Source organism: Cucurbita pepo, chromosome 10, assembly GCF_057944985.1.
Source record: "Cucurbita pepo subsp. pepo isolate OVF chromosome 10, ASM5794498v1, whole genome shotgun sequence".
NCBI classification, from domain to species: domain Eukaryota; kingdom Viridiplantae; phylum Streptophyta; class Magnoliopsida; order Cucurbitales; family Cucurbitaceae; genus Cucurbita; species Cucurbita pepo.
Genome location: NC_141807.1, coordinates 13,247,498 through 13,270,572, shown reverse-complemented (window position 1 = coordinate 13,270,572; position 23,075 = coordinate 13,247,498). Strand labels below are relative to the sequence as shown.

At 34.0% G+C, this 23,075-nt stretch overlaps 1 pseudogene; it reads right to left on the bottom strand.

The window, feature by feature from the left end:
- Window positions 1-18,703: 18,703 nt before the first annotated feature.
- On the bottom strand, window positions 18,704-21,428 carry LOC147790764 (uncharacterized; annotated as a pseudogene).
- Window positions 21,429-23,075: the final 1,647 nt, after the last annotated feature.

The window sequence follows — 23,075 nt, the reverse complement described above, 5'->3', positions numbered from 1 at the left end:
AACTCTCATTCTCACCTCTCAAAATTTTTAATAGAGCAAAGATTGAATTTTGAACTCTGGGTCGATTAAAATCTAAAAACATGAAAGTAAATAAAAATCAAATTGAAAAAAAAATGCAAAGGAAACATATATCCGATCTTGAGCCTGAAGCTCTGTTACCAAATGATAAGATAAGGAATCAATACAAGGGGAACAAGATTCGGATTACCTTGTTGATCGAATATCTCAAGGCAAGAACATTGTTTGAGATTCGAATCACTCCACAAGCAATTGAATTAGTTTTGATCGAGCTAATTCTGGAGTGAATTGTCTTGGTATCTAAGAGTGACCATCATAGATTCCAAGTTCGATCTTAGAGTCATTCATCTTCTAACCAGCTCTTGGTTGGAATCAATTCGTTAAGTTCGCTTTCTCTGTGAACGTTTTGCAAGGATTCTAGAAGGATTTCTAGCTTTGCAAAATCCAGCATGGTAGGCGCTTATCAGAAATAATCACTAATTTTAGATTGAATAAGCAAGTTATGTTTTTAGATTGTATAGTCAGGTAATAAACTTGTATTAGGTGCGTTGAACACGTGGATAAAACACGTGTGAACTTCAAATCTTCAGTCTAACAATCTCCCAACTGAGCTACTCTTGCTAACATTAAAAATGAATATTTATCAGTAAAGGTATTGGGTACACTTCTGGAAATTCAACAAAAGGCAATAGTATTAGACCGAGATGCCAGATTTAAATCTTGCTTCTGGAAAATTAAACTAAGGCATTGGGTACGCAGTTATAGTACGACATTCCACCCATAAACAGATGGTCAAACAGAAATGCTCAAACAAATATTGGAAGACATGTTGAGGGTATATGTGATGGATTTTACAGGAAGCTCGGATAAGTACCTACCCCTTATGAAATTCACTTATAATAATACTTGCCAAGCCACCATACAAATGGCCACATACGAGGTTCTCTATGGACGAAGATTTTGATCCCCTATCTTTTGGGAAGAAGGGGGGCAAACGACAACTATTGGGCCAGAGCTGGTGCAAATTACCAACGCCGCAATCCAGAAGATTAAAGCTAGGATAAAAATCGCACAAAGCCGAGAGAAAAGCTATGCAGACCTAAGGCGCAAGGACATGGAATTGTAGGTAGGGTATTATATATTCCTAAAGGTAGCACCCCATGAGAGGGGTGCTCAGGTAGGGTAAAAAGGGGAAGCTAAGCCCTAGGTTTATCCGTCCCTTTGAGATATTAGAAAGGATTGGATCTGTGGCCTATAGAATCGGGCAATGCCCAAACTTGTCTACAGTACATAATATCTTTCATGTATCCATACTACGGAAGTATACCCTAGATCGTTCGCGCGTACTGGCTCATGAAACTCTCTTCTTGAGAGATAACCTAACGTATAAAGAAGACCTGATTCAAATAATAGACAAGAAAGTCAAATGATTGAGAAACAAGGAAATCTCTCTTGTTAAGGTCCTATGGAAGAATCATAGAGTAGAAGAAGCCACTTGGGAAAAAGAAGGCAAATAAGAACCTTGTACCTTCACCTATTTTAGAATAAGCACTTTCGATGACCGAAAGTTTTCAAAGGAGAGGAGAATTTGCAACACTCAAGGTCTCCAATAAGAGACAGTATATTGCCTACTAGGTTGTATCTAGAAGCAAAGAACAAGTAAAATTGAAAAAACATTGAGAAAATGGTACTTTTTCTAATTTTTATAAACTTCCCGAATCATTAAATTTTTTATAGAATAAGAATTACAAGGTGCTTAAACAAGGAAGGCTCCGATCGGAGAAAACTTTTCTGGCAGAAGATTCAAAAAAATCAAGAATGAAATTATAGAAATTCTAGACGTTTCAATGGTAGTGGAAAATCCGTCTATGAATTATGAATTAGGGTAGACTATTAGGGGCAAGAAGCAAGCTTAATCGAGTACAAAATCGAGAGATACAAGTTTTTTGTTTTGGGGTATCGTGTTCATGGGTTTACCTCGAATTCGAAAACTATAGTCCACTATTCATTTCTAAACTTGTTCCTGCACCTTCTAAATAAGTTTACCCATAAGTTTGGTGAAGGAAAGAGGTCCTCAAAGTGCTAGTAGGTTTTCACACGAATTAGTCCACGTTAGGTTACCCTCTAATGTTTTCCTAAGCTAAAACCTCCACTCCTAAAGCCTAACCCATGACATTATGTATAAACCTAGGTTCATCAATAATCCATGTACCAAGTACCTAGAACTATGTGAATAACATGCTAAATAAGTTGCTAGGATCCATACCCATAGGTAACCTGATAAGATAAGGAAATCACTACAAGGGGAGTAAGACTCGGATTACCTTGTTGATCGAATATCTCAAGGCAAGAACATTGTTTGAGATCCGAATCACTCCACAAGCAAGATCGATCATGTCTAGCTTGAATGATTCTTGTTGATCAAATATCTCAACGCAAGAACACTTGTTTGAGATTCGAATAACTCCACAAGCAAGATTAATCATGTTGAGCTTGAATGATTCTACATGCAACCTAAACTAGATAGAATTGCAAAGAAACTTAGTCATTGGCTAAAAAAGAAAGAGCACAAATACTTCTTTAATAATATTTTCCAAGTCTCTTACAAATCCAACATCCATGGCTTTATATAGCCTAAAAAACGAAACTATTAAAGGCGTTCGAAGAGTTGTAACATTCATACTTAATGGCCATAATTAGCTATGTAAATGTAACCTAAAGTAAATAAAAAGTCTTAAAATACAATAACTCTAAATTGTAACCCACCCAAAATTTATAACAATCAAACTTCATTCTTCTTCAACGTGGCATAAATTGAAACATCTTTTGATAATTTTGACAATCTTTTCTTCACATCTTCTGATATGGAAATCAACCCAAGGGAAAGTATAGAACGGATTACCTTGATGATCAAGATCAAGAGTAAAGAAAACTCGTTTCTAAACTCGTGATTCGAATCACTCCACAAGAGGTTTTGATATGGAAATCAACCCAAGGGAAAGTATGGAACGGATTACCTTGATGATCAAGATCAAGAGTAAAGAAAACTCGTTTCTAAACTCGTGATTCGAATCACTCCACAAGAGGTGTGATCAATACCACTTGAATGACTCTACATGCAAGTTCTAAACACAAGAATTTGCAAAGAAAGTTTAGCTCTCAACAAAGCTAAAATAGAAATTCTATTCTTAATTCCAAAATCGGATGTCTAATCAAAGAAAAGAAGGCTTTATATAGCCTTTACAAACCTTAACCTATGTGATACATAACTCCAAAATTAAATGGGCTAGTAAATGAGAAATACCCATAACCTCCATATTAAAATGGCTAGTTAATGGTGGAATATAGTAACCTATGTGGGTTACAATATAACCTTAACTCCTATATTTAAAACTAGCTTAAATTTAAAAACAAATAGTTAAACTATAATTAAATAATGTAAATAATAAAATGTGCTTATTAGTCATCCTTGGACTATTTGATAAATTCAGCGGAGTTCATTAAATGCAACTTAAAGTGCATTTAATTCATCTCTGTCTTGAAGCTCAACTTTGCATAACATATAAGGGAGGTCACCAACGTCTTCTAGAATTTCCTTTGATGAGCTCACCATAGCTTGAATATAACTGTATAAGGTTCGTTGTAGCTTCTTGGCTCTCGTCCTTGTAATTGGACCTTGAGGTATGGAAATTCCTTGGTCGTTGTTCATATCAGGTTTGATCAATATCACTTGAATGACTCTACATGCAAGTTCTAAACATAAGAATTTGGAAAGAAAGTTTTGCTCTCAACAAAGCTAAAATAGAAATGTTATTCTTAATTCCAAAATCTGATGTCTAATCAAAGAAAAGAAGGCTTTATTAGCCTTTACAAACCTTAACCTACGTGATACATAACTTCAAAATTAAATGGGCTAGTAAATGAGAAATACCCATAACCTCCATATTAAAATGACTAGTTAATGGTGGAATATAGTAACCTATGTGGGTTACAATATAACCTTAACTCCTATATTTAAAACTAGCTTAAACATGACAACAAATAGTTAAACTATAATTAAATAATACAAATAATAAAATGTGCTTATTAGTCATCCTTGGACTATTTGATAAATTCCGCGGAGTTCATTAAATGCAACTTAAAGTGCATTTAATTCATCTCTGTCTTGAAGCTCAACTTTGCATAACATATAAGGGAGGTCTCCAACGTCTTCTAGAAATTCCTTTGATGAGCTCACCATAGCTTGAATATAACTGTATAAGGTTCGTTGTAGCTTCTTGGCTCTCGTCCTTGTAATTGTACCTTGAGGTATGGAAATTCCTTGGTCGTTGTTCATATCATTCTCCCCCTCTTGAGAAGGATTCGTCCTCGAATCCAAGCCATCCTCTACATCAAAAGGACTCAAATCAACAACATTAAAAGTTGCACTAACACCGTACTTACTTGGTAAATCAGTTTTATAAGCATTGTCGTTGATGCGCTCAAGAACTTGAAACGGTCCATCTCCTCGTGGTAAAAGCTTAGATTTTCTTTGAGTAGGAAATCTTTCTTTTCGGAAATGCACCCAAACCCAATCTCCTGGCTTGAAGATGACAATCTTACGTCCTTTATTAATTCGGGTGGCAACCTTGGAATTTTGTTTCTCAATTTGTTCTTTTACTTGCTTGTGTAGTTTATGAACAAACTCAACCTTGGCATTTGCATCAAAATTCACAAATTCTTTTGACGGTATAGGTAACAAGTCAATGGGGGTTAAAGGATTAAAGCCATAAACAATTTCAAAAGGTGTGCATTTAGTAGTACTATGAACAACCCTATTATATGCAAATTCTATAAATGGCAAACAATTCTCCCAAGTCTTAAGATTCTTATCAATAATAGCCCTAAGCATAGTAGTCATGGTTCTGTTAACAACTTCAGTTTGTCCATCATTTGAGGATGACAAGTAGTTGAATATACGAGCTTAGTTCCTAACTTACCCCATAAAACACGCCAAAAGTTGCTTAAAAATTTGACATCACGATCACTAACGATGCTTTTAGGAATGCCATGCAATCGTACAACTTCCCTAAAGAACAGGTCTGCAATATGTTTTGCATCATCAATTTTGTGACAAGGAATAAAATGAGCCATTTTACTAAATCGATCAACCACAACAAAGATGCTATCATAACCTTTCCTAGTCCTAGGTAAACCTAAAACAAAATCCATTGATATATCAATCCAAGGACCATTAGGAACTGGTAATGGGGAGTATAAACCATGTGGTTGAAGCCTAGACTTAGCTTGTTTACATGCTATGCAATGAGCACAAACTTTATGAACATCATGTCTCATTTTAGGCAAAAAAAAAAAAATGTTCAGAGAGCATATCATAAGTTTTAGAAACTCCATGGTGTGCCATTAAACCACCTCCATGAGCTTCCCTCACAAGTAGCTCACGTATGGAACAAGATGGTATGCAAAGTTTGCCTTTTCGGAACAAAAATCCATCTAACAACAAGTAATTATCCACAATGAGTCCTTTTTCACAAGATTCAACAAAAGGAGCAAAGAACATGTCATGTTGATACAAATCCTTTATGTGTTCAAAACCCAACAACTTAGCATTCAAAGTATTGAGGAGGACATACCTTCGTGATAAAGCATCTGCAACAATGTTCTCCTTACCTTGTTTATATCTTATGACATAAGGGAATGTTTCAATAAATTCTAACCACTTAGCATGTCGTCTGTTGAGTTTATTTTGTACTCTCAAATGCTTTTAACTTTCATGATCCGTATGAATAATGAACTCCTTAGGCCAAAGATAATGTTGCCAGGTTTGCAATGCACGAACCAAAGCATAAAGCTCTTTGTCATAATGATAACCAAGAGACATCAATCATACAATATACTTCAATGAAGATGTGAAGAAAATGTTGTCAAAATTATCAAAAGATGTTGCAATTCATGCCACATTGAAGAGGAATGAAGTTTGATGGTCATAAATTTTGGGTGGGTTACAATTTAGAGTTATTGTATTTTAAGACTTTTAATTTACTTAAGGTTACAATTACATAATGGTTAATTATGGCCATTAAGTATGAATGTTACAACTCTTGGAATGTCTTTAGTAGTTTCATTTTGAGGCTATATGATATGAACCAAGAGACATCATTCATACAATATACTTCAATGAAGATGTGAAGAAAATGTTGTCAAAATTATCAAAAGAGGTTGCAATTCATGTCACATTGAAGAGGAATGAAGTTTGATGGTTATAAATTTTGGGTGAGTTACAATTTAGAGTAATTTAGAGTTATTGTATTTTAAGACATTTTATTTACTTTAGGTTACATTTACATAATGGCTAATTATGGCCATTAAGTATGAATGTTACAACTTTTGGAATGCCTTTAATAGTTTCATTTTGAGGCTATATAAAGCCATGTATATTGTATTTGTAAGGTAGACTTGAAAAATATAGTTAAAGAGCATTTGTGCTTTTCTTTAGCCACGGCTAAGTTTCTTTGCAATTATATGTAGTTTAGATTGCATGTAGAATCATTCAAGCTCGACATGATCAATCTTGCTTGTGGAGTGATTCGAATCTCAATCAAGTGTTCTTGCGTTGAGATATTTGATCAACAAGAATCATTCAAGCTAGACATGATCGATCTTGCTTGTGGAGTGATTCGAATCTCAAACAATGTTCTTGCGTTGAGATATTCGATCAATAAGGTAATCTGAATCTTATTCCCCTTGTATTGATTCCTTATCTTATCATTTGGTATTAGAGCTTCAGGCTTAAGATCGGATATATGTTTCTTTGCATTTCTTCTCAATTTGATTTTTATTTATTTTTATCTTTTTAATTTTTAATCGACCAAGAGTTCAAAATTCAATCTTTGCTCTATCTAAAATTTTGAGAGGTGAGAATGAGAGCTTCATTTGTGTAAACGAGTGTAGAAAGAGTGGCCTAAAATTCCTTGAGCGTATACTCGTGAGAGAGTGTTGTGAGGTCCTTCGTATTTCCATAACTTATTTTTTGCAGCAAAGTTACACAAATAGATTCGAGGACGAATCCTCTTGAAGAAGTGGAGAATGATATGAACCAAGAGACATCAATCATACAAACTTCAATGAAGATGTGAAGAAAAGGTTGTCAAAATTATCAAAAGATGTTTCCACTCATGCTACATTGAAGAAGAATGAAGTTTGATTGTTGTAAATTTTGGGTGGGTTACAATTTAGAGTAATTTAGAGTTATTGTATTTTAAGATTTTTTAGGTTACATTTACATAATGACTCATTGTGGCCATTAAGTATGAATGTTACAACTCTTGGAATGCCTTTAGTAGTTTCATTTTGAGGCTATATAAAGTCATGTATGTTGTATTTGTAAGTAAACTGGGAAAATATATTAAAAGAAGCATTTGTGTTTTTCTTTTAGCCAATGGCTAAGTTTCTTTGTAATTCTATGTAGTTTAGGTTGCATGTAGAATCATTCAAGCTCGACATGATCAATCTTGCTTGTGGAGTGATTCGAATATCAAGCAAGTATTCTTGCCTTGAGATATTTGATCAACAAGAATCATTCAAGCTAGACATGATCGATCTTGCTTGTGGAGTGATTCGAATCTCAAACAATGTTCTTGTCTTGAGATATTCGATCAACAAGGTAATCCGAATCTTATTCCCCTTGTAGTTGATTCCTTATCTTATCATTTGGTATCAGAGATTCAGGCTCAAGATCGGATATATGTTTCCTTTGCGTTTCTTTTCAATTTGTTTTTTATCTTTTTAGTTTTTAATCGATCCAAAATAATAAAAAAACATCCAATATGGGCTCTACTATAAAATTTGAGAGGTGAGAATGAGAGCTTCATTTGTGTAAATGAGTGCAAATAGAGTGGCCTAAAATTCCTTGAGCATATACTCTTGAGAGAGTGTTGTGAGGTCCGTCATATTTCCATAACTTATTTTTTTGCAGCAAAGTTACACAAATAGATTCGAGGATGAATCCTCTTGAAGAAGTGGAGAATGATATGAACCAAGAGACATCAATCATACAATATACTTCAATGACGATGTGAAAAGAAGGTTGTCAAAATTATCAAAAGATGTTTCAATTCATGCTACATTGAAGAAGAATGAAGTTTGATTGTTGTAAATTTTGGGTGGGTTACAATTTAGAGTAATTTAGAGTTATTGTATTTTAAGACTTTTTATTTAATTTCGGTTACATTTACATAATGGCTAATTATGGCCATAAAGTATGAATGTTACAACTCTTGGAATACCTTTAATAGTTTCAGTTTTTTAGGTTATATAAAGCCTTATATGTTATATTTGTAAGCAGACTTGGAAAATATATTAAAAGAAACATTTGTGCTTTTCTTTAGCCAATGGCTAAGTTTCTTTGCAATTCAATGTAGTTTAGATTGCATGTAGAATCATTCAAGCTCGACATGATCAATCTTGCTTGTGGAGTGATTCGAATCTCAAATAAGTGTTTGAGATATTTGATCAACAAAAATCATTCAAGCTAGACATGATCGATCTTGCTTGTGGAGTGATTCGAATCTCAAACAATGTTCTTGTCTTGAGATATTCGATCAACAAGGTAATCCGAATCTTACCCCCCTTGTAGTTTATTCCTTATCTTATCATTTGGTATCAGAGCTTCAGGCTCAAGATCGGATATATGTTTCCTTTGCATTTTTTTTTCAATTTGATTTTTATTTACTTTTATCTTTTTAGATTTTAATCGACCCAGAGTTCAAAATTCAATCTTTGCTCTATTCAAAATTTTGAGAGGTGAGATTGAGAGCTTCATTTGTGTAAATGAGTGCAAACAGAGTGGCCTAAAAAAAAATCCTTAGAGTGTATACACGTAAGAGATTGTTGTGAGGTCCTTTGTATTTCCATATCTTATTTTTTGCAGCAAAGTTTCACAAATAGATTCGTTGATGAATCCTCTTGAAGAAGTGGAGAATGATATGAACCAAGAGACATCAATCATACAATATACTTCAATGAAGATGTGAAGAAAATGTTGTCAAAATTATCGAAAGATGTTGCAATTCATGCCACATTGAAGAGGAATGAAGTTTGATGGTCATAAATTTTGGGTGGGTTACAATCTTTTTTTTTTTTTTTTTACCTTTTTTTTGTTGCATGGAAAATCCAGACGACAATACTAACATTACTGATGCATGATTGAGAGAAGCACAACAACGAACCATGGAAAGACTAATTCAAGGAATAGAAGAGTTGACTGATCGATTAGGAAGATTGGAGATTCAAAATCAAGCACTACAGAGGATTCCACAACCTACGCCCTCAACCGATACATATGAGGGCGACAATTCTGATCACCACGAGGATAATCCACATGCGGTTGGTCATGGCTTGATGCGAGGGCGAGACCATGGAAGAAGGTATCATAATTTACAACAACGAGTTCCTTATGATGATAGAATTGATCGTAACGTGGGGAGCTTCCCAAGTTTTATGGCAAAACCGATCTAGAGGAGTACCTTCAATGGGAGAAAACGGTGGAGTCGGTGTTCAACTGTCATAATTTTAGTGATAAAAAGAAGGTACTGTTATGCATTGCTCAATTCAAACAATATGCTCAAATTTGGTGGGATAAATTGATGTCTCTTGGTTCATATCAGGACGTCTAGGCTTCAAAAATGCCTTGTACTGAGATTGAGTACGTGGCAATAGTTGAAGCTGAAAAGAAGACGATATGGATGACTGACTATCTTGAAGAATGGGCAAGAAGCAGCACGAAGATATTCTTAAAAGAAATAGTTAGAGTGTCATACAGTTGGCCAAGGAACCCGGTCTATCATTTAAAGAGAAAACACAGAAGACGATACCATTTTACTTGCAGGTTAGTGAAAGATGGTGATGTGTTTGGAGAAGATAGAGGGTGCAAAGAATCCAATAAACATGTTGACAAAATGTGTTGATGATGGAATATTGAGGTTGTGCAAAGCCTCAATTGATATGGTACCATGAAAACCATGAAGATTCTCATGGTCGTTTGAGAATAAAATTCTTGGTTGACTAGATTAGTCTCCAAGTGGGAGAATTGTTAGGTTATGGAGCCTGCTGCTTATTTATAGCTTGGTCAACGGTTATATCCGGTAAAGCTATATCAGGTAAAGCTATATTTGGTAAAGTATATCAAGCTATATATGGTAAATAGCTATATATAGTAGATGGTTAAATCGGGTAAAGCTATATTGATATGATAAGGAATCAACTACAAGGGGAATAAGACTCGGATTACCTTGTTGATCGAATATCTCAAGCAAAGAACACTTGATTGAGATTCGAATCACTCTAGAAGCAAGATCTATCATGTTTAGCTTCAATGATTCTACATGCAATCTAAACTACATAGAATTGCAAAGAAACTTAGCCATTGGCTAAAGAAAAGCACAAATGCTTCTTTCTATATTTTCCAAGTCTTCTTACAAATACAACATACATGGCTTTATATAGCCTCAAAAATGAAACTAATAAAGGTATTCCAAGAGTTGTAACATTCCTACTTTATGGCCATAATTAGCCATTATGTAAATGTAACCGAAATTAAATAACAAGTCTTAAAATACAATAACTCTAAATTACTCTAAATTGTAACCCACCCAAAATTTACAACAATCAAACTTCATTCTTCTTCAATGTAGCATGAATTGAAATATCTTTTGATAATTTTGACAACCTTTTCTTCACATTTTCATTGAAGTATATTGTATGATTGATGTCTCTTGGTTCATATCAGTTTCTCTCCTCGATTTCTTCGTGAAACTTAAAGATGGATGTTATAAGAAAGGGCTTGGGATTTATTTGATAACTTCTCGTGGATCGTAGCCTAAGATATTCGCTTCCAAAGTTCATCCAAAATCTGATTTATCGCTGGAGATAAAACAAAGGATTTCTTATTGGGTAGCCGATTCTAGGGGTTTCAAGGCCCTATTTCTTCATTGAACCTCTTCCATATCCTATTTTCAGGCTAAAGGAATTGGTTTGGTGGAACGTCTTTGAGTGTAGGACTTTAATTTCCAGAAATCGTTCTCGGTATGCAACTCACTCGAAACGCCAGATTTTCGATCTCGTGGGTAGCTTATTCTACGACGTTTCAGCTCTGGATTCCTTCATCAAGTTTACTCAACTTCTTCCTCTGAAGCTAGAGGAATCCTTAATTTGAAGGAAAAGAGATCGTAGATAGGAATTTTGACTCTTATCCCTAATTTAATTTTGAAACCTATTTCCTTCAATTTGGCACGCTCTCGAGGTTATTTTTCTTCGTGGTCTTCTATGGAAGCATTCCTTGGAGGTACAGAAACTGATTGGAATCATTCTTGCTCGACGAGTCATCATGTATCCTCAGGTTGGATGTTCAAGTTTTTCTTGAAGTTCTTCAATGGCAGATTGAATTGGGGGAATGGTTTCTAGGCACTTTCAGCACTCTATTCCTTCATAGAACTTGTGAGTAATCTTGTTGAGAAACTGTAGGAATAAGTTTGAAGAGAAATGGTGGAGGATTGCTCTCGAATTTGGAAGAAATCTGAGAGTAGGAGACCCATAATCTAAACGCTTATTGCCTTTGATTGGGGGATCGACCTTTCTCGATTCATATTCCATATTGTTGCTCCTACTTTAGACTTTATAGGAGGAGCTTAAACCGACATTGAGAGCTCCAGATTCTTCGTTATTTAGAAGTTTGAAGAGAAATGGTGGAGGATTGCTCTCGAATTTGGAAGAAATCTGAGAGTAGGAGAAACACAATCTAAACGTTTATTGCCTTCAATTGGGGGATCGACCTTTCTCGATTCTTATTCCATATTGTTGCTCCTACTTTCGACTTTATAGGAGGAGCTTAAACCGACATTGAGAGCTCCAGAATCTTCGTTATTTAGAGATCGATCTTTCTGGATAATTTTTTTGTGATATCAACTCCGATCATAGCCTTATCGACCTTGGCTTTGCATACTAGTCATTGGATGTGATGATCCGTGTGTGTTCGTTCTAGATCATATCAAATTTTGGAGGAGATCCGACGGTTGAGATTTGAGTTCGAAAGATTGTGCTCGGATGGTCACAGTAGATGCTCTTATTCTAATTAGAGTGGCATTTCTGTAATTATCCATTCTTCTAGGGGTATTTTGGTAATTTGCCACTTTCTAAATATTTTATTATTATTTTTCTTGAAAAATCCAAAAATTTTCTACAAATTTCTCATGGCTTTTTTTTTTTTTTTAATCATTTTTCCCTTTTTTTTTTTTTTATCTTGAGATTCCTTCTAGATAAGGAATTACAAATTCGGAAAGATTCTTGATAATTGATAAAATGACTTTTTTGCCCTTTTGATTTACTTTTTCCGTTCCAATCCTCTTCAAAAGGCCTTTTAACTCCTTGAAATCACTTGTTAGGGTACACGAGTGACTTGACTAAGTCCTTTGTTCTTGCTTAATCCTTTAATTTTTTTCCTTTCTATCCATTGGGTCTTTCATGAGTGGCTTATTCTTATGGGAGATAATTTCCTTCATTTTTTGGGTGTTACATATACAAACTCGTTACAAACACAAAATAAGAAGCAGACTTAAAAGAAAAACAAAAAATACTAGATTAAAAACAGAGGTTAGTTCATGGCCCACACTCCAAAGTCCGCTCTCATCCACGACCAACTCTTAGTTACTTGAAAAAAATGATAAACATGGAGTGAGTAAAACTTAGTAAGTAGCCTACTAGTAGGTTCTTAATGGCGACCTTAAGCTAGGATATTACTTCTTGTTATGTTTTTAGGATCTTATACTGATCTTGAATACCTTCTCCTAAAATAACCTTCAATTTTTTCCCCATGAAAACAATTTTCTCCCCATCTATCTTTTTTTAAACACTTTTGAAAGTTAACGAGTAGTTTTGAAGTTTTTTTTTTTTTTTTGAAAATTCAACCGTATTTTAAAAAAAAAAAATCTATAGAACTATAGATTTTTTTTTTTAAAAGATTAAGTGTATTATTGAAACTTCTAAAAAAATTATGAGTATTTTTTAGATAAAGTGTAAAGTTGAATGGTATTTTTATTAATTTAGCTTATAATTTAAAAAAAAATACAAATTTTTGTTGATTAAGTTAATATTAATTTTATTAAAATACATAACACCACATCAAAATTAATTTATTAGGAATAAAATTAAAACTAAAAAATCAATTTATTTTAAACTAAAAAATTAATTTATTTTAAAACTAAAAAGTATACTTAATTTGACTAAAACATCCCTTATCCCAACTATAAAGAATTTAATTCTAAGCTCTCTTCTAATAGACAAACAATTTATTAACCTCTGTTGTAAAATTTCACTTCATCAATTTAAGTAGCTTTCAACTATAAATATCAAATTTTAAAGTATTCCTCGGCAAAGTAAATTTGTTGAAACTATCTATCAAAGGTGTTCCATAATGAGTTGTGGAGAAGTGTTTCCTTCAATTCTAATTTCAATTAAGGATGTCAATGACAAAAAAGTTCTAGAGGCTCGAAGGTTTGTAGTGGAAGAAAATAACAAGAGTCATGGACATCGTTTCGTTTACAAGCTGTATCATGTGTCGTATTCATGGTTACTTAAATCTCGTTGAATTGGTGTGCATTTCACATCAGAGACATTTGTGCCTTAAACCGAGCTCTTTGCAATAACAAACTTATTAAAAACTCTTTGCTTGCTGCAACATTTGCTTGACATAATTGGACCAAAGGACAGTATGGACGACCATAGCTCACTGTATTGGTCTCCAATCATGAAGTGTGACGTCGGATCTATGTGCATACCATATTCATTAACTATAACATGGCAAGAAATTTTTTATGTTTTGACTGGGCATGCCATATTCTGTTGTTCTTATATATCTTTAGTTACCTGTGATTAAAGCAAAGAAGTATAGACATGGTTTCCAACCAACCCTTCCTTTATAGTTAGTTCGACGAATGGGTTTTTGTTATCATTTTATCGTTAACCCTTCCGCTCGATTTTGTGTTATGATATCATACAGGGAATGAGAAGCGACCTTACTTGGACAAAATTATATACCATTTGATAATTATTGTTGATAACAAAGATATATTGAATTATAAGCATTTTAAGTTCAAAAGTAACAAATTACTTGTACATCTTTTACTTATAATCTTCATATTCTTTATATAGCGATAAGGAAGGGAGGGATAGAAAAGATACTCATAATATCATTATGACTATGCCATATTTCATTAATAAAAGAGAGTAATACATCCACAAACACACACATATATATTTGGAGAGAGAGAGTGCTTATTATAAGTAGAGATAGCATTCTAGTAGTTGTATTGCTACTTGGGGACAAGGAACTCGAGAACTTCTTTAAAAGTTCTGCACCTTTGTAATAAAAGACCAAGGCATATCATCGTTATTTATAACTTCTATCACAATAATATAAATTCTGCGAGGACGACGTTCTCTAGTCATACCAACCAGACCGTTCACCACACGCTTGTAGATGAAACGATGTCCACTATTCTCGTTATTCTTTTCAACTAAGAACCTTCCTGCATTCTGCACTACTAGGATATTGACATCCTTAATTGGTACTAAAGCATCTAAAGGCAACCCTTCCACACGGCTCATTCTAACACCTTTGGTAAATAGTTCCAAGAGACATTATTAGGCCGATTTTGTTCATGAATACTTAAGAATTTGATATTTATAGTTGTAGTTGAACGCTACTTAAATTGATGAAGTGAAATCTTAAAATAGAGTCTAATAAAGCGTTTGTCCATTAGAATAGGTTGGAATTAAATTCTTTATAGTTCGAGATAATAGTTGAATTCTTTAAGTCATTCAGACTAGTGTTACTAGTACTTGTTAGTATATTTGAGTATAAATATTAAAATGATTAGTTATTAAATATTGTTTGAATTAAAACGTTTATAATTCAATGATCTTCATAACCTAATTCATAAAAAAATAAATAAAATAATTAGGAAGCATTTATGTGCTAGATCAAAATAAGATGCATAAAAGAACTTGTCGTAATTACTTTATTCATCGACCTTTAATCTTAAAAGTAACTTAAAATATTGCAATATTGTGATTCAATAGCCTATTATGAAATTAGGCCCGAACTAAAAAAATAATATTTTTAAAAGATGGAAAAATTCATAAGCCAACCAAAATATGTATTCAAAGATGAAGAATTCACAACAACAATCACAAACAATATTAATTAGCATCTTGTCTTTTGGTTTGTCACCTTTTCAAACATGAACAAACCTCAATTTCGAGTCGGTGAGTATTATGGATCATAATCAACAGTACTTTGCAAGTAGCTTTGAGCATTTACAAAAGGTCGAAAGTTGAATTTCTTTAGAATGGTAACCAAATAACCGATGATTATTGTTGAATTTCGAAAAAGTACACCACAAATTTCATTTATAGATATAAATGGAACCATTGATATAAAACCCTGATTATATAATTGCATCTTCACTAACAAACCCACCTTGGAGTGATCATCTTCACCAGAGGCTGCAAATTAAGAAGCCTTCCAGGATTACTCAAAAGTGAACTTTTAAGACAAACGAAGCTATATTTGAGCAAGAAAATAATGTTACATGTGTCTGGGATACCACGGAGACACCAATGCAAGCAATCGCTACCACCGGAAGTTTCTTTGATATTGTAGTTGGATCTTTGAGACTCATCCCTCAGATGTGAAAGAGTAGTTATATCCAACATTCTTAATTGTGTGCCTCTTACAGTACTCTCAACAAATGGATCGCTTGATCTATTCTACTCTACTTTACTTCTTCTTGATAACGGTGTGGTATTGACACAACTCATATTGCTGATAATCATCACTTACATCCAAAACAAGAGTATAGCGGTCGACTATCGTCAAGGACCCATTCACCATTTCCATTTCTACCGACGGAAAAGTTTTATTACATTCATTTCTTTCTCCTTTCTAACTTCTTCATTCTCACATTAAACTTTTTTTTATTTAAAAAAAAATTAAACGTGAAAAAGGGAGAAAGAAGGAAGAAGAAAAAAGAAAACCCTTAATTTTGAAAGCTTATCAAATACTCTTTGACCGATGTAAAGAAAGCTCCAGAATAATTTATTCTCACGTCCCTCTTAGACACTTGTTGGATATATATCCGTCCTTCACATGTCGTATCATAATCATATCATGTCGTAAAAACTTCGTGATTATATCCTTCCCTAATTTATCATAGCCTTAACGTCTTAGACATATCATAGTTGTGTCGTTACCTGAACGTACCTTAGTCTTAACGTTACAAGAACGTATCCTAACGCTATCGTTCTATCAATCTATCATAATCCTATCCCTTTCTACCCATAACCTAATCGTATTTTTTTATGAATCCATCGTGACCATATTGTTGTTATCAATCTGTCATACCCATAGCACTTCGATACGTAACCAAACCATAACGTTTCATGAACATGTCTTACTCCTATCGTTACATTATGTTTAGTGCATCCTTCTCGTATCCTATCTCAAATATACCATTGAACACATGGTACCGTAAGTATTATCATACAATTCACATATTATAACATATCGTAAGCATATCGATTCACAAACATTTCACACATATGACACTTGCAGAACAACGAGCACAGTCAACATCAAATATAACCATACGGATGGTAAGGCCACCTACCTGATTAGCTTAGGCTGGTGTCCCCAATTTATCCTTAAGAAAGTTCGATTTGTCCTTTGTATTAAAGTCAACCTATATGAACATGACATCAATTTCAATCATTTCTCTAAATTTTATGATGCTCTAGTTGATATGAATCCAACAACTGATCACTTCCATGTACCCGAACGAGCAATTACAAGAAGCAATACAAAGAAGATTCAAGAATCAAATCAAGAAAATAATGGAGTGGCTGATATTGGAAAGTAATTAGAAGATTTGCCTTTAGTAGTTGAATTACCAATTAAGGAAATTTATAGAAAGTAATTAGAAGACTTGCCTTTGGTAGTTGAATTACCAATTAAGGAAATTTATTAATGCCTTATTTGCTTCCATTTGTATTTAATAGCATTTATTAGTAATTTGTGGTTGGTTGCTGAACTTTATTATGTTAGGGTTACCTTTTGGACCTATTTAAAGGCATGTAATACTCATGTTTGAGGGATTTTGTTGAATACAGAAAAAAAAACCTTTGTGTTTTCTTGATAACCTTTTGGTGTTATTCTTTTTCAAACCTTGCTTTAGGTTTGATGTTTAAACCGATTCATTGAATTAGTTTTGATCAAGCTAATTCTAGAGTGAATTGTCTTGGTATCTAAGAGTGACCATCATAGATTCCAAGTTCGATCTAAGAGTCATTCATCTTCTAACCAGCTCTTGGTTGGAATCAATCCGTTAAGTTAGCTTTCTCTGTGAGCGTTTTGCAAGGATTCTAGAAGGACCTCTAGCTTTGCAAATTCCAGCATTGTAGGCGCTTATCACTAGTGTTAGATTTCATGGGGAAATTGCACGAGTAAAGTCTTGAAATGTCTATATATCAAAACTGTTTAACACTTTCCAAATCTTGATTATTATTTTTTTTTTTACTTGTGTTCCTAATCTTACTTCGGTGTGTTTGTTACATTTTTTTTTAATTATGTTAGCAATTAGCCAATTTAATAAATTCATCCTTTATTATTTTTTTTTAAAATTATGTTAGTCATTACTTTTGGCTAATTTAATCTATTCTATTTATTTTATTTTATTTTATTGCTATGGATGGACGTATCTTTCTAAAACATACTAAATAAAACTAAATAATTGGTTAAAAGAGAATAAGAGATATAACTTAAGGTTAAATTTCTTTCCATATGAGAATAACTCATTCTCATGTCCATCTTTGCTACCATGTACTAAATTAAGGATTTTATTTCTTTTGGGTCAAAACCATCCTTAAAGCACAAAATTGAAGTTGTAGTTAGTCAATTATAATATTTGACGTGCTAGTTTTCAAACTACTTTAAATGGGTGTAAAGAAAGCATGAGAATAACTTAGTTTCACTAATCTGACACATGTTGGGCATGTACTGAACACTTGTTAATACAATGGATACATTACAAATTTATAATCCATCGTATCAGACACTTGACTTTGAATATATTTTGAGAGTGAAACGTACATTAAGCTTTTTTTTAAGTATACAAATATATAAACTTATTTATATGAATTTATTTCTAATATAAAATTGATAAATTTTTTGAAATAATTCTTTTTAATTAATGTATCATTGTCACATCGGTGTCCTAGTTTTTTAAGAATGACATATTACGGTTAGGAACAGAAAAAGAAAACGGTAAGATCAGAAGAATTGGGAGAAATCTCTCATCCAATTAAAAAATGACTAAATCAAATCTAATCCAAATAACTCAATCAAATCTAATCCTAACAATCCCTCCCTTAAACTGAACACGAATAGTAATCAGTTTATATCTACGACCTCATATCAAACTTCCACCGGGTAACTTCATCAATTCCCATGTGCCATTTATGTTTATTGCTCCAGATCCCTTGCTTGCCTCCATTTCTCACTCTTCAATGCTTCTCTAAAGTTTACAAAGTTTGCAAGTTCAGTAGGGGTAAACATGGCTGAGCTTCATCATCTTCTTTACAAAAAAACTTCTCCTATTGCATAGTCTCTCATCCAGACTGGTGGTCTCTTATTCCTTACCTTATTCGAGCTAGGAGAGCTTGCTTCAGCCAAAGAGCCAGATAAAATATTTTCCTCTGCAGTATTTTCATCTGCCGCTTCTATATCATTATTTTCATCTACCACTTCTATATCCTTATTTTCATCTGTCGCTTCTATATCATAGAGTCTGTAAGCTTTTGACTCTTCATTAACTCCCAGCAAAACATAACTCAAACTCTTATCATTTAGCTTAGTTCTCTGAGCTGCCTCCTCTTTTTGTCTCTGAATCAACTCGAGCTCACAATATTGTTCTTCTTCCTTCCGCTGCAGCTCTAGAACTAATCGTCGCTGTGCTTTTTCTACCCTTCTTCTATTCTCTTCCAGCATTTTATCTAGCTCTTCTCTCTCTTTTCGTGCTTGTTCTTCTTTTTATCTTGTAGTAGTAAGAGCGCCTTCTTTCTCTTTCTCAAGCTGCACATCAACATCATCAAACAACTGTTGGGTTTTATGTCCTAAAACTCATAGTTTGTAAACAAAATCATATTCTATTTTCAATAAAGTTATTATTGTTGTTTATTCAATAAAGATTGTTATTGAATAAAGTGAACTTTACGATCATTAATCTAAATCCAATAAACTAAGAACACTCTGGCTATAGTATGATTACTTGAACTATATGTAGAGACATAAGAGTGGATCAAGTTCAAGTATATAGTCAAAATGATCTATAGTATAAGGATAAGGCTGAGTACCTTATCCTGGGGACACTATGGATGCGGCCCACTTTTGTATATGATATAAATAATGTGATCACTAAATTTTAATCCTGAGCTAACCATGAACTCCTGTTTATTCGTAATTATCCTTAAATTTGCATGGGTGAGAGTGGCTCTAGTTCGCCGACTCAATAGGCCTCCCATTTCAGGGGTAAGACTGGGTGAATGGCTGGGGACGTGGGGTGCAAGATGGAATTCACTCCTACCCACTTTTAGGGATAGAAGAAAGGTAGTTTCCTTAAGCACTGACTCCAGGTCTTGAACAAGGGGCCCCACCCTCTCATTGGCTTGAGAGGGATTCGGTTTACTGGTTAGACCACAAACCAATTGTTCATTAGGGGATCAGTGAGACATAAGGAACAATAAGTAACTTTAGGGGTAAAACGGTAAATTGACCCAGCTCTAGTTACGAACAACCTGTGAAGGATCGACTTACTAATCATGGTTATATCAAATGGACAGAAATATATCTATAGTGAGGGGAGTGCAACTACTAGGCTAGTGGAGTGTTCTAGTAGTTAACGAATGTTGGTTAACAAGGTTAATGAGTTTAGCCGGTTAATCTTGGATCGTTGGAGCCCATGATCTATAGGTCCATTAGGTCCCTTTGCTAGCTCATATCGGACTAAACCATAGAATAGTGTGACGAGTGAGTTCGAAGTGTTCGAATTCAAATTAGAGAATATGCGCTACGTATATACGATATATTTAGCCGTATTTTTGTTTTATTTAAGAATTAAACAAAAGGAGAGAATCTGAGATATTTAAATAAGATTTAAATATCTTAATCAATTATGTGTCGGAATTGATTGGGATTGGCATTTGAATTAATATTAAATATTAATTGAATAGTTTAATTAATCATTTAATGTTACTTTAATTTGAAATTCATTATTCAAATTAATTGTTGAATTAAAATGTGTTGACTTCATTTAATGGAAAAATCCATGTTAGTGGAATTTTGAGGTGTCAAAATTTGGTTTAACCAAACTTGCATGCTTGCCAAATAAACTCCCGCAAGTTTGAGTGGAATTTTGAGTGTCAAAATTTGGTTAACTCAAACATGCATGTTTGCCACATAATCCCAAACATTTGAGTGGAATTTTAAGTGTCAAAATTTGGTGATCTCAAATTTGCATGAACATGCAAACATGACTCTTTAAATAGAGTGATCATGGTACATGGAAGGTCTTCTTTCTCTTGGTGAAAAACCTAGAGAAAAACCTCTCACAAACACTCTCTTCATATATACAAAATCCCTCCCAAGTTTAGTCACTCACCGGATTCTACAATCCCGTTCTAAGGCCGGAGGATAGTGGAGAAGACACTAGTGGTGGTTCGAAACCGGTTCGTGAGGAAAAAGAAGTTTGAACTACAAAAGGTTAGTATTCAAACTCATTAAGTTTTAATACTTATGAACATGCTAGTTATTTACTATAATTGATGTTCTAAAAGGGCCTGAGATCCAAATTGCTTCCGCATGTGTTATATTAACACCATCAACAACTTCGTGCGACCTTCCTCTATTCGCCTCTGTATTTCTAATTTAGTCTCTTTAGAGTTTAGCCTTTCTTCAATATTCTTCTGAATTAGTTCTTCCATCCTCCTAGCTGCATCTTCTTCTAACTTCTCCAACTGTGCTTCACGCCTTTTCTTCTCTTCTTCCTCGTTCTTAAGCTTCTCTATGGAATGATTCCGATCAGTGGATGCACGACTAGAACTAGAACTTGACGATTTGGGGAAAGGAGATAACGAGGAAGACCTACTTCTGCATTGGCGGCTGAGGGAACTTGAACGTTTGCTTCTCCTGGAATGGGTAGTGGAATGATAGGGGAAGAATTTGGGTCCCTTCTGCTTCTCTGACTATGGCGATAGGAATTGGAGCGATGAGTGTACGACAGAGACCTTGAACCACTTCTCCCCATAAGTTTCAATTGAGTTTGAACGGCTGCTACAGGCTGAGATATAGCATGCAATACGAACATTTAATTCAAAGACATCTTTGTCTCCATGATTAAGCCTCTCTCAGGATGAAACACCTTGCATGTTCCATTTTGGAACAAAAAGATAACCCCTTTGCTTGCAATTTACCAATACTCAACAAATTGTTCCTCAGGTCTGGCACATAGAACACTCCTGTGATTATCATTATGATTCCATTCACTTCCAGCAGTACATTACCCTTTTCGGTTACAACCATGCTTGAGTTGTTGCCCAGCTTCACTGAATCTCTGAAACTTCCATCAAAATCTGAAAAATATTCCTTCTTCCCACACGTATGATTGCTACATCCCGAGTCAAGGAACCACATATCTTCTCTATTGGCCTTATTCATATTCACGTAAGCCTCAGCGACATCTCTTCTTGACTCTCTGCATAGTTTGTCTCCTTCTCCTTGCTTTGACATTCCCATTGAAAATGTCCTAGCTTGTGACAATTATAGCACTCCACTATGGCCTTGTTGAAGGATTGTCTGCCTCGTCTGGTATTGCTTTGGCATTCCCATTGAAAATGTCCTAGCTTGTGACCGTTATAGCACTCCACTATGGCCTTGTGAAGGTATGCCTTGTCTGGTATTGCTTTGACATTCCCATTGAAAATGTCCTAGCTTGTGATAGTTATAGCACTCCACTATGGCCTTGTTGATGGTTTGTCTGCCTCGTCCCCTTCCTCTACCTCTAAAGCTTCCACGACCTTGACTCCTTCCTCCAGTAGACTGCACAAATGGACTCTCCATCGACATACTTTTATTATGACACATGTAGAAGATTGCTGCTTCTAGTTTTAACTAGTTTAGGGCATGACTCTGATACCAAAATGTTAGAAACAGAAATAGAAAACTGGAAAGATCAGAAGAATCGGGAGAAATCTCTCATCCAATTGAAGAATGACTAAATAAAATCTAATTCAAATAACTAGATAAAATCTAATCCAAATAACTCGGTCAAATCTAATCCTTACAGTTATCATATCTATTTGGTATCATATTTATGTCTCGTATCTATATCTCATTTTTATTTTTGTGACTCTGAGATATTTTGCTTTTATAAATAGATATCTTCACGAAAATAAGTTTAATTTATGTTGAGATGGAGAATAAAAATTGACACTTAAGGACGTTGATACTTGGGACTTTGATTCCTCTTGGTGTGAAGCTTGCATCTTGCAATTCTTGGGTAGAGAATGTGTTTCACTTAAAATTCACTCAAGAGAAAATAATCAAATAACGAACCATATTTGAGAGAGGATAACTTTTTTTTTTTCTTTTAATCTTCGAGAAATAAGAAAGAATAAAAATTAAAATATGGCAGAAATGACATCTTCTTGAATCTTTGTTTTGTTCTCATAAATGTATATAAAAAAAATAAAAAATAAAAATCTTATATATTTTTAGATATAATTGAAGTACCTATTTAATAAAACTCCATCCAAACTTCTACTCATAAATTTAATTATTATTTACAATTGTTAATATGTAAGAAAATACACCTACAAAATGTCTATTCTATTGGTAATACACTAGTCTCGGTTGTTTGACTAAAACAATGCAACCATTGTCCAAACTAAAGAAT